The 12,223-nt window shown below is 43.0% G+C and overlaps 2 non-coding genes and 2 pseudogenes across 2 annotated transcripts; all 4 read left to right on the forward strand.

The window, feature by feature from the left end:
* Window positions 1-2,040: 2,040 nt before the first annotated feature.
* On the forward strand, window positions 2,041-2,257 carry LOC142689177 (U2 spliceosomal RNA; annotated as a pseudogene).
* A 1,292-nt stretch (window positions 2,258-3,549) lies between these two features.
* LOC142689259 (U2 spliceosomal RNA) lies at window positions 3,550-3,619 on the forward strand (annotated as a pseudogene).
* A 788-nt stretch (window positions 3,620-4,407) lies between these two features.
* On the forward strand, window positions 4,408-4,589 carry LOC142689175 (U2 spliceosomal RNA). Its single transcript, XR_012858157.1, has one exon. It is a non-coding gene; the product is annotated as a U2 spliceosomal RNA (small nuclear RNA).
* Window positions 4,590-10,911: 6,322 nt separating this feature from the next.
* On the forward strand, window positions 10,912-11,105 carry LOC142689206 (U2 spliceosomal RNA). The gene has a single exon (XR_012858181.1). It is a non-coding gene; the product is annotated as a U2 spliceosomal RNA (small nuclear RNA).
* The last annotated feature ends 1,118 nt before the right edge of the window (window positions 11,106-12,223 follow it).

Genomic DNA, 12,223 nt, shown 5'->3' on the forward strand with positions numbered 1-12,223 from the left:
TATGAGAGTGTTGTTTTCTGGGACGAATATGTGTGATGTGATGAAGAAGGGTATGGTAGTTCTGTTGCATAAAAAAGGAGATAAGAGGCGTTTAGAAAACTGGCGACCAATTACTTTGCTGAATACGGATTATAAAATTTTTGCCAAGCTGATTGCGAATCGTATGAGAAATGTGATTGGGTGTGTGATTGATGAGGATCAGGTATGTGCGGTACCAAAAAGGAAATTGCATGAGAATATGGCGTTGGTGCGGGATATGCTTGAGGATTGTAAGGGTCGGAATAAGAAGGTGATTGTGTGTGCGTTAGATTTTGAGAAAGCGTTTGATCGTGTGGCGCATGTGTTTTTGTTTAAAGTGTTAGAGAGAATGGGTTTTCCGGTTCAGTTTGTGAGTTTGTTGAAGAATTTATACGCGAATGCAAAGAGTTGTGTGCAGGTGAATGGGTTTTTTTCCGAATCATTTAGTATTATGTCTGGTGTGCGACAGGGTTGTCCGTTGTCTCCCATCCTATTTATTTGTGCGATTGAACCATTGTTGCAAATGATTAGAAATGATAAGGTTGTGAAAGGTTTGGTGGTGCCCGGGTGTGATGGAAAACGTGTGAAAGCTTTGGGATATATGGATGATATTTGTGTATTGTGTGATTCTGTGTATGATATGTCCAGAGTGAAGTTGATTGTAAACATGTTTTGTATTGCGTCTGCTTTTAAAATAAATTGGGGTAAGAGCAAATTTAAATTTTTTTTCAGTAATGAGCGAGTGAGTGATTCTGATATGGAACAGGTGGATGGTGTGAAAATTTTGGGTATTGTGTTTGATGATGAGTTGAAAGGGAGAGAAAGTTGGGATGAGTTAGGTGGTAGGATTGTGAGAAAGTTGGAAATGTGGAGAATGAGGGATCTTTCTTTTTCGGGGAAGGTTTTAATTGTCAAAAGTATTATTCTACCTATGATTTTATATGTTGCTCTGGTTTTTCCTCCTGCTGTTGATATGTTAAAAAAAGTGAATAGAGTTTTGTTCCTTTTTTTATGGGGGAGCGGGATTGAGAAGGCAAAGAGAGAAATTCTAATGAAAAGCAGACGAAATGGAGGCCTTGATTTCCCAAATTTGGAGATCTTCATTGGAATTAATTGTGTACGGTTTTTTGTAGAGCTTTTATTTAAAGAATCCAAGGCTTCCAGAATGTCGAAGTATCTAGCTGGAACGGTGATTCAGCGTCTAAGGTGGGAAAAACGTAATTTATGTAAACCAATTGCTTTTCAGTGCACAGGGTGGTATTTGTATGTTGAAAAATTTATTAAAAAGTTCCAGCTAGAGGATGTAAGAATGGAGAGATTTTTGAGCGAAAAGAATGTTGTGAGAAGTATGTGTATGAATAATGTGATGTGTTCTGTAAATGGTTTGAATTCGATGGAGTCTAAGTCTGTGTGGAAGAAGATTGTTACGTATGATGTGTCAAATAAGCAGAAAGATTTGTTATGGATGTCGGTACATGGAGTGTTGCCTGTAAGGAGTGTGCAGAAAAGAAGAGGTTTGGTTGCATCTGAAAGGTGTCCGAGAGAAGGTTGTGGGGATGATGAGGATGTGAGTCATGTGTTTTGGTCGTGTAAGCATGCAAAGGATGTTTGGAAAAAGTTGAGTGGGTTGTGCGAAGAATTGACTGGTTTGAAGAGTTTGACGTATGAAATTGTCTTGTTTGGTTTGTGTAGTTTGGGTAGTGAAAAGGATAGAGTGTTGTGGATTTTTTTGACTTGTGTGAAAGAGGTATTGTGGAATACGAGGAATTTGAATGTGTATAAAAGAGAAGTATTTGAGATGGAGGATGTGGTTAGTATGGTATTGGCTAAATTGTATTTTTATTATAAATGGGATCTAGAAAAAGGTATGGATGCGGAAGGGATATGGCGAATGTTAAAATGGAGGTATTTAGTTTGAGGAATTTTGTTTGACTTATCTTGTATTTGATGGAAAAATAAAATAATGAACCAGAGTGATGAGATTTTTTGAAAAATAGAGAGGTGGTTTGAACAACTACAGTTCTCGGTTTTATTCAAAAAAACCTGAATGGTTTAATAAAAAAAAAAAAAAAAAAAAAAAAAAAAATCTGTTCTTATCAGTTTAATATCTGATACGTCCCCTATCTGGGGACCATATATTAAATGGATTTTTAGAACAGGGAGATGGAAATAGAGCTTGCTCTGTCCACTCCACGCATTGACCTGGTATTGCAGTATTTCCAGGACCGGTGCACCCTTCCCTTATGTGTTGACTAAAATCAGATTCCAAAAGTGCTATTTGTGTTTGCTATTGTTTTTGTCTTTCTGATGGGATCTCCCCTTTTAATCCCATTATTTCAACACCTGTTGGACAATGCATTTGTACAGTCATGTGTGATAATGAGCTCATTTATTAAATGCAATTAATGAATACATTGCCACCTCTTGTTGTGTGTGTGTGTGTGTGTGTGTGTGTGTGTCTTCTGTGTTTCTGTGTTTCCGGCATTTCACATTGGAACAGCTCATTCACCTTCCTTGTCTTCTCTCCGCCCTCCCTCCTAGGTAAGTTAAAGAGCTGCACCTGAGCCAGCCACTGATTGATGCAGCACCACAGTCAAATAGTGGAGTGGAGTGGAGTAGGGGAACAGCAAACAGCCATTAAAGCAGCCAGCCGCCTACCCGCCACAATGGACCTACCTGTGTACACTAGATGGATGTGATGGAATGTACTGTCGTCCCTACATTTCAAGAAGAAGTAAGAATTGCAGTTGCAACAAACCCTTGCTTGCCTACAAAGAGAGCAGCAATTTGGATTTGTTACTTTGTTACCTGGAAGAATAACAAACTGTGCAAGGATGGAGGTTGTAGGAGCAAGGAGAAGTTGTCTGTAAAGTTGGTGGATGCTTATTTTCCATTTTGCAGTCCCTTGTCTCCCTCTTGTGGCCTCCTGGAGGCAAATAAATGTGCAAAAAAAAGACAGCCTGGCGGCCGGCTGTTGCAGTGTTGCCCTCTCAGGCAACACTGAGTGACTGACTGAGCCTCACCGTCTTATATAAAGTTCAGACGGAACTTTGCACGTGTCATAGTGGAGCCCTCAGGATTCCAGAGCCAGCTTTCTGACATCATAATGGGGCCTCAGAGATAGATAAAAGCCTGGGCCCAGGCAGTGTTGGTCAGTGCTGCTCAGCAGGCAGCACTGGACTGGATTAAAGCTGATACAAGGTGTGAAGGAACAAGGGGTGGCTGTGGGCATGCACTTGCTGCCGCTGCCAGTGTTTATCTGCATGGCAGGAGGGCATTTGGGCGTTGCCAGGAAGGCGTTTTTATGTAGATTCCTCCTCTTTCAGCACTGCATTGTGGTGCAAGCAAAAGAAGCAAATCCTGTGTAGCTTCCTCTCCGGCCTTTATTCACCTCCCTCCCGCTTAGTAGCTGTAAATGTGTGTGAGCCTGCAGGGCCCCATGGAATTGCCTAGGAGTAGGCTGAATCAATCGCTGCAAGGGGTGAACAGCAGTATGGGACAGGCTCGGGCAAGGCAAGGGCCGCTCGGGTTATCGCTTCTCGGCCTTTTGGCTAAGATCAAGTGTAGTACCTGCTCAAGCTGAGGTTAGTAATCATCCCTGCCGGTGGTACGTGGGCCATCGTAGGGGGATGACAGAACGCCGAGGTGAGGGCAGGGAACCACAACGGTCATCGCTCTGGTGTACGCATTTGGTTTAAAGGTACCATTTGTAGGTGACCAGGCGACCGCCGGATCGAGGTCATTAGGCCGGGTAGTTTGGAAGCCCGAGTTGCTATGTGCCCCAGGGCTGGTGACCCTGGGGTGCCCTAACTCACTGGGGGTGGGATCCCACTGAGTGAAGGCACACTTGCACGCACTCTCTTTCACGCTATATGAGCACACACCTTTATTCTCCCGGCCTTCTGGCTGGGAGATGAGGAATTTTTTTATACCTGGCGGATGTCCAGGCTGTATCACAGCGCACATCCACTTATTTAATTTTGTTTTTCACTGTGTGTTTGTCACGTTTGTCACAAGGATTTTGGGATGCGGTGCCCTTTTGGGACCCTCCTGAGGTCTAGGGGGAAAATGTGTGGCCTTCTGGTTCCTTTTTCCCCTGCAACCCGGCCTCCCTTCTTCGGAGGGGAGGTGCAACTAGGATGCAGGCTCCTAGGTGGACACTGGGGTGGCAGCCCAGGTAGAAGCCTAGGAGTGTGTTTGGGTCTCCCTAAGCTTCGGCGAGGGGGGACCATCGATCCTTGATCCTCTAGGCCTATGGTTTGGAGGGTCAGGGAATGGTTATGCGGGGCCTCTCTCTTTTAAGAGAAGGGCTGCGATAGACCGCATCCTTGTGCACTTTTTGTGTGGCACCTCTGCACTTTTTATGCACTTGGGTGATAGAAAGCACGACTCGGGCTTTCAAATAAAAAAAAAAAAAATCTGTTCTTATCAGTTTAATATCTGATACGTCCCCTATCTGGGGACCATATATTAAATGGATTTTTAGAACAGGGAGATGGAAATAGAGCTTGCTCTGTCCACTCCACGCATTGACCTGGTATTGCAGTATTTCCAGGACCGGTGCACCCTTCCCTTATGTGTTGACTAAAATCAGATTCCAAAAGTGCTATTTGTGTTTGCTATTGTTTTTGTCTTTCTGATGGGATCTCCCCTTTTAATCCCATTATTTCAACACCTGTTGGACAATGCATTTGTACAGTCATGTGTGATAATGAGCTCATTTATTAAATGCAATTAATGAATACATTGCCACCTCTTGTTGTGTGTGTGTGTGTGTGTGTGTGTGTCTTCTGTGTTTCTGTGTTTCCGGCATTTCACATTGGAACAGCTCATTCACCTTCCTTGTCTTCTCTCCGCCCTCCCTCCTAGGTAAGTTAAAGAGCTGCACCTGAGCCAGCCACTGATTGATGCAGCACCACAGTCAAATAGTGGAGTGGAGTGGAGTAGGGGAACAGCAAACAGCCATTAAAGCAGCCAGCCGCCTACCCGCCACAATGGACCTACCTGTGTACACTAGATGGATGTGATGGAATGTACTGTCGTCCCTACATTTCAAGAAGAAGTAAGAATTGCAGTTGCAACAAACCCTTGCTTGCCTACAAAGAGAGCAGCAATTTGGATTTGTTACTTTGTTACCTGGAAGAATAACAAACTGTGCAAGGATGGAGGTTGTAGGAGCAAGGAGAAGTTGTCTGTAAAGTTGGTGGATGCTTATTTTCCATTTTGCAGTCCCTTGTCTCCCTCTTGTGGCCTCCTGGAGGCAAATAAATGTGCAAAAAAAAGACAGCCTGGCGGCCGGCTGTTGCAGTGTTGCCCTCTCAGGCAACACTGAGTGACTGACTGAGCCTCACCGTCTTATATAAAGTTCAGACGGAACTTTGCACGTGTCATAGTGGAGCCCTCAGGATTCCAGAGCCAGCTTTCTGACATCATAATGGGGCCTCAGAGATAGATAAAAGCCTGGGCCCAGGCAGTGTTGGTCAGTGCTGCTCAGCAGGCAGCACTGGACTGGATTAAAGCTGATACAAGGTGTGAAGGAACAAGGGGTGGCTGTGGGCATGCACTTGCTGCCGCTGCCAGTGTTTATCTGCATGGCAGGAGGGCATTTGGGCGTTGCCAGGAAGGCGTTTTTATGTAGATTCCTCCTCTTTCAGCACTGCATTGTGGTGCAAGCAAAAGAAGCAAATCCTGTGTAGCTTCCTCTCCGGCCTTTATTCACCTCCCTCCCGCTTAGTAGCTGTAAATGTGTGTGAGCCTGCAGGGCCCCATGGAATTGCCTAGGAGTAGGCTGAATCAATCGCTGCAAGGGGTGAACAGCAGTATGGGACAGGCTCGGGCAAGGCAAGGGCCGCTCGGGTTATCGCTTCTCGGCCTTTTGGCTCAGATCAGGTTTATTGCCTGGTCTGGGCCGGGGGTTCGGTCTTTCGTGGAGTCCTCTCCGACGTTTTTGGGAGCGATCACCGTGCCGTTGGGCATTCCATATCAAGATGGCAGCTGTGCGGAATACTATTCGTTTTGTGGTAAATGAGCAGAGGAGAGACGAAGTGGATACTGGGCACATCATTGAGAACATCCTTCTGGACCTGGCTGGAGTTAAGTTGGTAGAGGTATTCTGTATCCAAGCTTTCAGTAATATTGCTACGTATGACGTATCCTTTTTTGAGGCCGCCTACTGTCTAAATGTTTTTCAGTTGCTCAAGGAGAAACACATGCATGAGGCTTTAACATCTATTGAAGTGCAACCTCTTTTTTCAGCAGTGGAGAAATGTATCACAATCCACATGTATAACCCATTTCTGGATAGAAGGCTGGTTAGGGCCTTTTTAGCTCACTACTGTACCCATGTTAGAGGTGGTGTGGAGCAGAAGAATCTATGGGGAGTTTTCAATGGTGATATCAAGTACTGGGTCAGGCTGAAACCTGACTCCAGCTGTATTGGAGGAGTGATGAATCCTCCTGCTAATTTTTCAATTGGTGGTAATAAGGGATATCTTTACTACCAAGATATGCCATGCTTTTGTAGATCATGTTTTTCCTACGGGCATACCAAAGATGCATGCAAAGGCAAGGTATGCAGGAATTGTAAAGAAACAGGACATGAGGCTAGTGCATGTATTTCCCCATCCAGGTGTGACATTTGTGGTTTGCCTGGTCATACCTGTAGAAAATGCCCAAAGGTGTTTCCCTTCTTAGGGCAAGAGAGAAGGACATGGGGCAGACAGGTGAGAACAACAGGTTCCCTTGCTGCCTCTTCTGATGTAATTTCAGAGCCTGCTGGCAGTGTTTCTGTGGCTGCTTCTCAGGACCCTGGGAAAGCTGGATTTGGAGAGGTTCTAACCTCACATACTGATAGCATGGAGTTGGGTGTGGTCCCTCCTGCAGAGCCAACTGTTGATGAGACACCTGTGGTTATACCTATGGAAGGTGAAGACACAGCGCCACCTAGTGGGTGTGCATACCCTGATAATGGTGCAAGTATGCAAATTTTGTCTTTCTCTAGCCCAGAGTCAAAAACGGAAGACTCAGCTAAAGTGGAGTGGTCAATATCGGAGGAGGACGAGAAGGAGGCCAGGATGCCTAGTGCCACTAGTGCGGAAATTTTCCACAAAGTTGTCTCAAAAAGGGGGAAGTCTGGAAAGGCGGTGAAGAGACTGAAGATAGGTTTGTTGGAAGATTCTGCTCATGCAAATCCTTTCTCATTGCTGGACAGTGACTCTAGTTGTAGCCCTAAGTCATCTGAGGTGGCCTCAGAAGTACCCAGCTCTCCTGGGGAAGGTTTCCTCAGTGAAGCCAATGTGGCGAATCTGGAAAGAGCTATGTATTTCCCTGGGACGTGATATGTTCTGGTTTTCTCATGGCTTTCTTTTCCACTAACCATACTATGCCCGCATGTCTTTGAGATTAAAGATTGTCTCTCAAAATGTACGGGTGTTCTCCTCTGCTCACAAGCGTGCTGCAGTCCTGGACTTTTTGGCCTCTAAGGGCAGTGACATTGTTTGCGTACAAGAATGTGGTTTATCAAAAATGCCTAGGAAAGAAGAATGGAAGTTTGGGGAAGCAATTTGGTCCTTTTCTTCCACAAATAGGAATGATGGAATTGGTATTCTCTTCAAAAATAATGAGTTTGTCATCAAACAGACTCAAATCATTCAGGAAGGAAGATGTGTCTGTGTGTTACTATCCTATAAGGGATGGCAGTTTAGGCTTATCAATATCTATGGCCATGCTGTGAAAACTGATAGGTTGGCACTTTTTGATAGTTTAAAATTTTTTCTACATGGTAAAGTTCCTGTTATTATTGTCGGTGATATTAACTGTATCCTGGAGAAGCAGGCCCGAGCTGGATCCACAGAGTCTAATGTGGACGCTACCGGAAGTTTGTGGAATAAAATTTTGCAGGACTTTGCTTTGCAGGACGCTGTCACCAGGAAACCAGGTCCATTTACTTACCATGCCGATGACGGAAGAACGGATTCTCGTCTGGACTTTTTCTTTTTTTCTACTTCAGCAATGAAATGTGTCGATTATGCGCAGGAGAGAGTGTGGTTTTCAGATCACGAGTGTTTGTTGGGGGTTTTTGTTATAAATAATTTCTTTTATGGTAGAGGGGTATGGAAGATGAATGTCAGTTTTCTGAGTGATGAAAGGGTAAAAACTAGGTTTGGGAAAAAATATGGGTTTTGGGTTAGGAAGAAAAGTTCTTTCTCTAATGTGTGTGAATGGTGGGTATGGGTGAAAAAAAAGATTGGTGGGTTTTTTAGACAGATAGGATATAGAAGAGCGAGAAGGAAAAGATTGCAATATTCACGCTTTAATATGCGGATGACGTTCCTTCATCAATGTAAAAATTTGGGTATGGATGTAAGACACGATTTAGAAAAAACAAAAAAAGATATTAAGGAGTGGTTCCGAGAGAAAGGGAAAGAAATAATATTTAGGTCTAAGGTGGAGGTTAGAGATAATCACGAGAAGTGCACTAGATTTTTCTTTAAAAAAATGTGTGGTGGGAAAAGTGGTATGAATGTGTTATTGGATAAGGATGATAAAGAGGTGTTTGGTAAGGATGTGATTGATGTGGTGTCTGATTTTTATAAACAACTGTATGATGTGAAGAAGTGTGATCTGGGTGATGATGAGGAGTTTTTGGATATTGTGTGTAATTTTGTTCCTGAAAGTGAATGTGAGCTTTTGCTTGGTGAGATTATGGATGGTGAAGTAAAGGATGTGGTGGGAAGTATGGCCAAAAATAAGTCTCCAGGGATCGATGGAATACCAGCTGATTTCTATGGGAAATATTGGGATATAATTGGGAAGGATGTTATTGATGTTATGAGAGTGTTGTTTTCTGGGACGAATATGTGTGATGTGATGAAGAAGGGTATGGTAGTTCTGTTGCATAAAAAAGGAGATAAGAGACGGTTAGAAAACTGGCGACCAATTACTTTGCTGAATACGGATTATAAAATTTTTGCCAAGCTGATTGCGAATCGTATGAGAGATGTGATTGGGTGTGTAATTGATGAGGATCAGGTATGTGCGGTACCGAAAAGGAAATTGCATGAGAACGTGGCGTTGGTGCGGGACATGCTTGAGGATTGTAAGGGTCGGAATAAGAAGGTGATTGTGTGTGCGTTAGATTTTGAGAAAGCGTTTGATCGTGTGGCGCATGTGTTTTTGTTCAAAGTGTTAGAGAGAATGGGTTTTCCGGTTCAGTTTGTGAGTTTGTTGAAGAAATTATACGCGAATGCAAAGAGTTGTGTGCAGGTGAATGGGTTTTTTTCAGAATCATTTAGTATTATGTCTGGTGTGCGACAGGGTTGTCCGTTGTCTCCCATCCTTTTTATTTGTGCGATTGAACCATTGTTGCAAATGATTAGAAATGATAAGGTTGTGAAAGGTTTGGTGGTGCCCGGGTGTGATGGAAAGCGTGTGAAAGCTTTGGGATATATGGATGATATTTGTGTATTGTGTGATTCAGTGTATGATATGTCCAGAGTGAAGTTGATTGTAAATATGTTTTGTATTGCGTCTGCTTTTAAAATAAATTGGGGTAAGAGCAAATTTAAAATTTTTTTCAGTAATGAGCGAGTGTGTGATTCTGATATGGAACAGGTGAATGGTGTGAAAATTTTGGGTATTGTGTTTGATGATGAGCTGAAAGGGAAAGAAAGTTGGGATGAGTTAGGTGGTAGGATTGTGAGAAAGTTGGAAATGTGGAGAATGAGGGATCTTTCTTTTTCGGGGAAGGTTTTAATTGTCAAAAGTATTATTCTACCTATGATTTTATATGTTGCTCTGGTTTTTCCTCCTGCTGTTGCTATGTTAAAAAAAGTGAATAGAGTTTTGTTCCTTTTTCTATGGGGGAGCGGGATTGAGAAGGCAAGGAGAGAAATTCTAATGAAAAGCAGACGTAATGGAGGCCTTGATTTCCCAAATTTGGAGATTTTCATTGGAATTAATTGTGTACGTTTTTTTGTAGAGCTTTTATTTAAGGAATCCAAGGCTTCCAGAATGTCTAAGTATCTAGCTGGAACGGTGATTCAGCGTCTAAGTTGGGATAAAAGAAATTTATGTAAACCAATTGCTTTCCAGTGCACGGGGTGGTATTTGTATGTAGAAAAATTTATCAAAAAGTTCCAGCTAGAGGATGTAAGAATGGAGAGATTTTTGAGAGAAAAGAATGTTGTGAGAAGTATGTGTATGAATAATGTGATGTGTTCTGTAAATGGTTTGAATTCGATGGAGTCTAAGTCTGTGTGGAAGAAGATTGTTACGTTTGATGTGTCAAATAAGCAGAAAGATTTGTTATGGATGTCGGTACATGGAGTGTTGCCTGTAAGGAGTGTTCAGAAAAGAAGAGGTTTGGTTGCGTCTGAAAGGTGTCCGAGAGAAGGTTGTGGGGATGATGAGGATGTGAGTCATGTGTTCTGGTCGTGTAAGCATGCAAAGGATGTTTGGAAAAAGTTGAGTGGGTTGTGTGAAGAATTGACTGGTTTGAAGGTTTTGACGTATGAAATTGTCTTGTTTGGTTTGTGTAGTTTGGGTAGTGAAAAGGATAGAGTGTTGTGGATTTTTCTGACTTGTGTGAAAGAAGTATTGTGGAATACGAGGAATTTGAATGTGTATAAAAGAGAAGTATTTGAGATGGAGGATGTGGTTAGTATGGTATTGGCTAAATTGTATTTTTATTATAAATGGGATCTAGAAAGAGGTATGGATGCGGAAGGGATATGGCGAATGTTAAAATGGAGGTATTTAGTTTGAGGAATTTTGTTTGATTTATCTTGTATTTGACGGAAAAATAAAATAATGAACCAGAGTGATGAGATTTTTTGAAAAATAGAGAGGTGGTTTGAACAACTACAGTTCTCGGTTTTATTCAAAAAAACCTGAATGGTTTAATAAAAAAAAAAAAAAAAAAAAAAAAAAAAAAATCTGTTCTTATCAGTTTAATATCTGATACGTCCCCTATCTGGGGACCATATATTAAATGGATTTTTAGAACAGGGAGATGGAAATAGAGCTTGCTCTGTCCACTCCACGCATTGACCTGGTATTGCAGTATTTCCAGGACCGGTGCACCCTTCCCTTATGTGTTGACTAAAATCAGATTCCAAAAGTGCTATTTGTGTTTGCTATTGTTTTTGTCTTTCTGATGGGATCTCCCCTTTTAATCCCATTATTTCAACACCTGTTGGACAATGCATTTGTACAGTCATGTGTGATAATGAGCTCATTTATTAAATGCAATTAATGAATACATTGCCACCTCTTGTTGTGTGTGTGTGTGTGTGTGTGTGTGTCTTCTGTGTTTCTGTGTTTCCGGCATTTCACATTGGAACAGCTCATTCACCTTCCTTGTCTTCTCTCCGCCCTCCCTCCTAGGTAAGTTAAAGAGCTGCACCTGAGCCAGCCACTGATTGATGCAGCACCACAGTCAAATAGTGGAGTGGAGTGGAGTAGGGGAACAGCAAACAGCCATTAAAGCAGCCAGCCGCCTACCCGCCACAATGGACCTACCTGTGTACACTAGATGGATGTGATGGAATGTACTGTCGTCCCTACATTTCAAGAAGAAGTAAGAATTGCAGTTGCAACAAACCCTTGCTTGCCTACAAAGAGAGCAGCAATTTGGATTTGTTACTTTGTTACCTGGAAGAATAACAAACTGTGCAAGGATGGAGGTTGTAGGAGCAAGGAGAAGTTGTCTGTAAAGTTGGTGGATGCTTATTTTCCATTTTGCAGTCCCTTGTCTCCCTCTTGTGGCCTCCTGGAGGCAAATAAATGTGCAAAAAAAAGACAGCCTGGCGGCCGGCTGTTGCAGTGTTGCCCTCTCAGGCAACACTGAGTGACTGACTGAGCCTCACCGTCTTATATAAAGTTCAGACGGAACTTTGCACGTGTCATAGTGGAGCCCTCAGGATTCCAGAGCCAGCTTTCTGACATCATAATGGGGCCTCAGAGATAGATAAAAGCCTGGGCCCAGGCAGTGTTGGTCAGTGCTGCTCAGCAGGCAGCACTGGACTGGATTAAAGCTGATACAAGGTGTGAAGGAACAAGGGGTGGCTGTGGGCATGCACTTGCTGCCGCTGCCAGTGTTTATCTGCATGGCAGGAGGGCATTTGGGCGTTGCCAGGAAGGCGTTTTTATGTAGATTCCTCCTCTTTCAGCACTGCATTGTGGTGCAAGCAAAAGAAGCAAATCC

This window comes from Rhinoderma darwinii, assembly GCF_050947455.1.
Source record: "Rhinoderma darwinii isolate aRhiDar2 chromosome 5 unlocalized genomic scaffold, aRhiDar2.hap1 SUPER_5_unloc_28, whole genome shotgun sequence".
Taxonomy (NCBI): domain Eukaryota; kingdom Metazoa; phylum Chordata; class Amphibia; order Anura; family Rhinodermatidae; genus Rhinoderma; species Rhinoderma darwinii.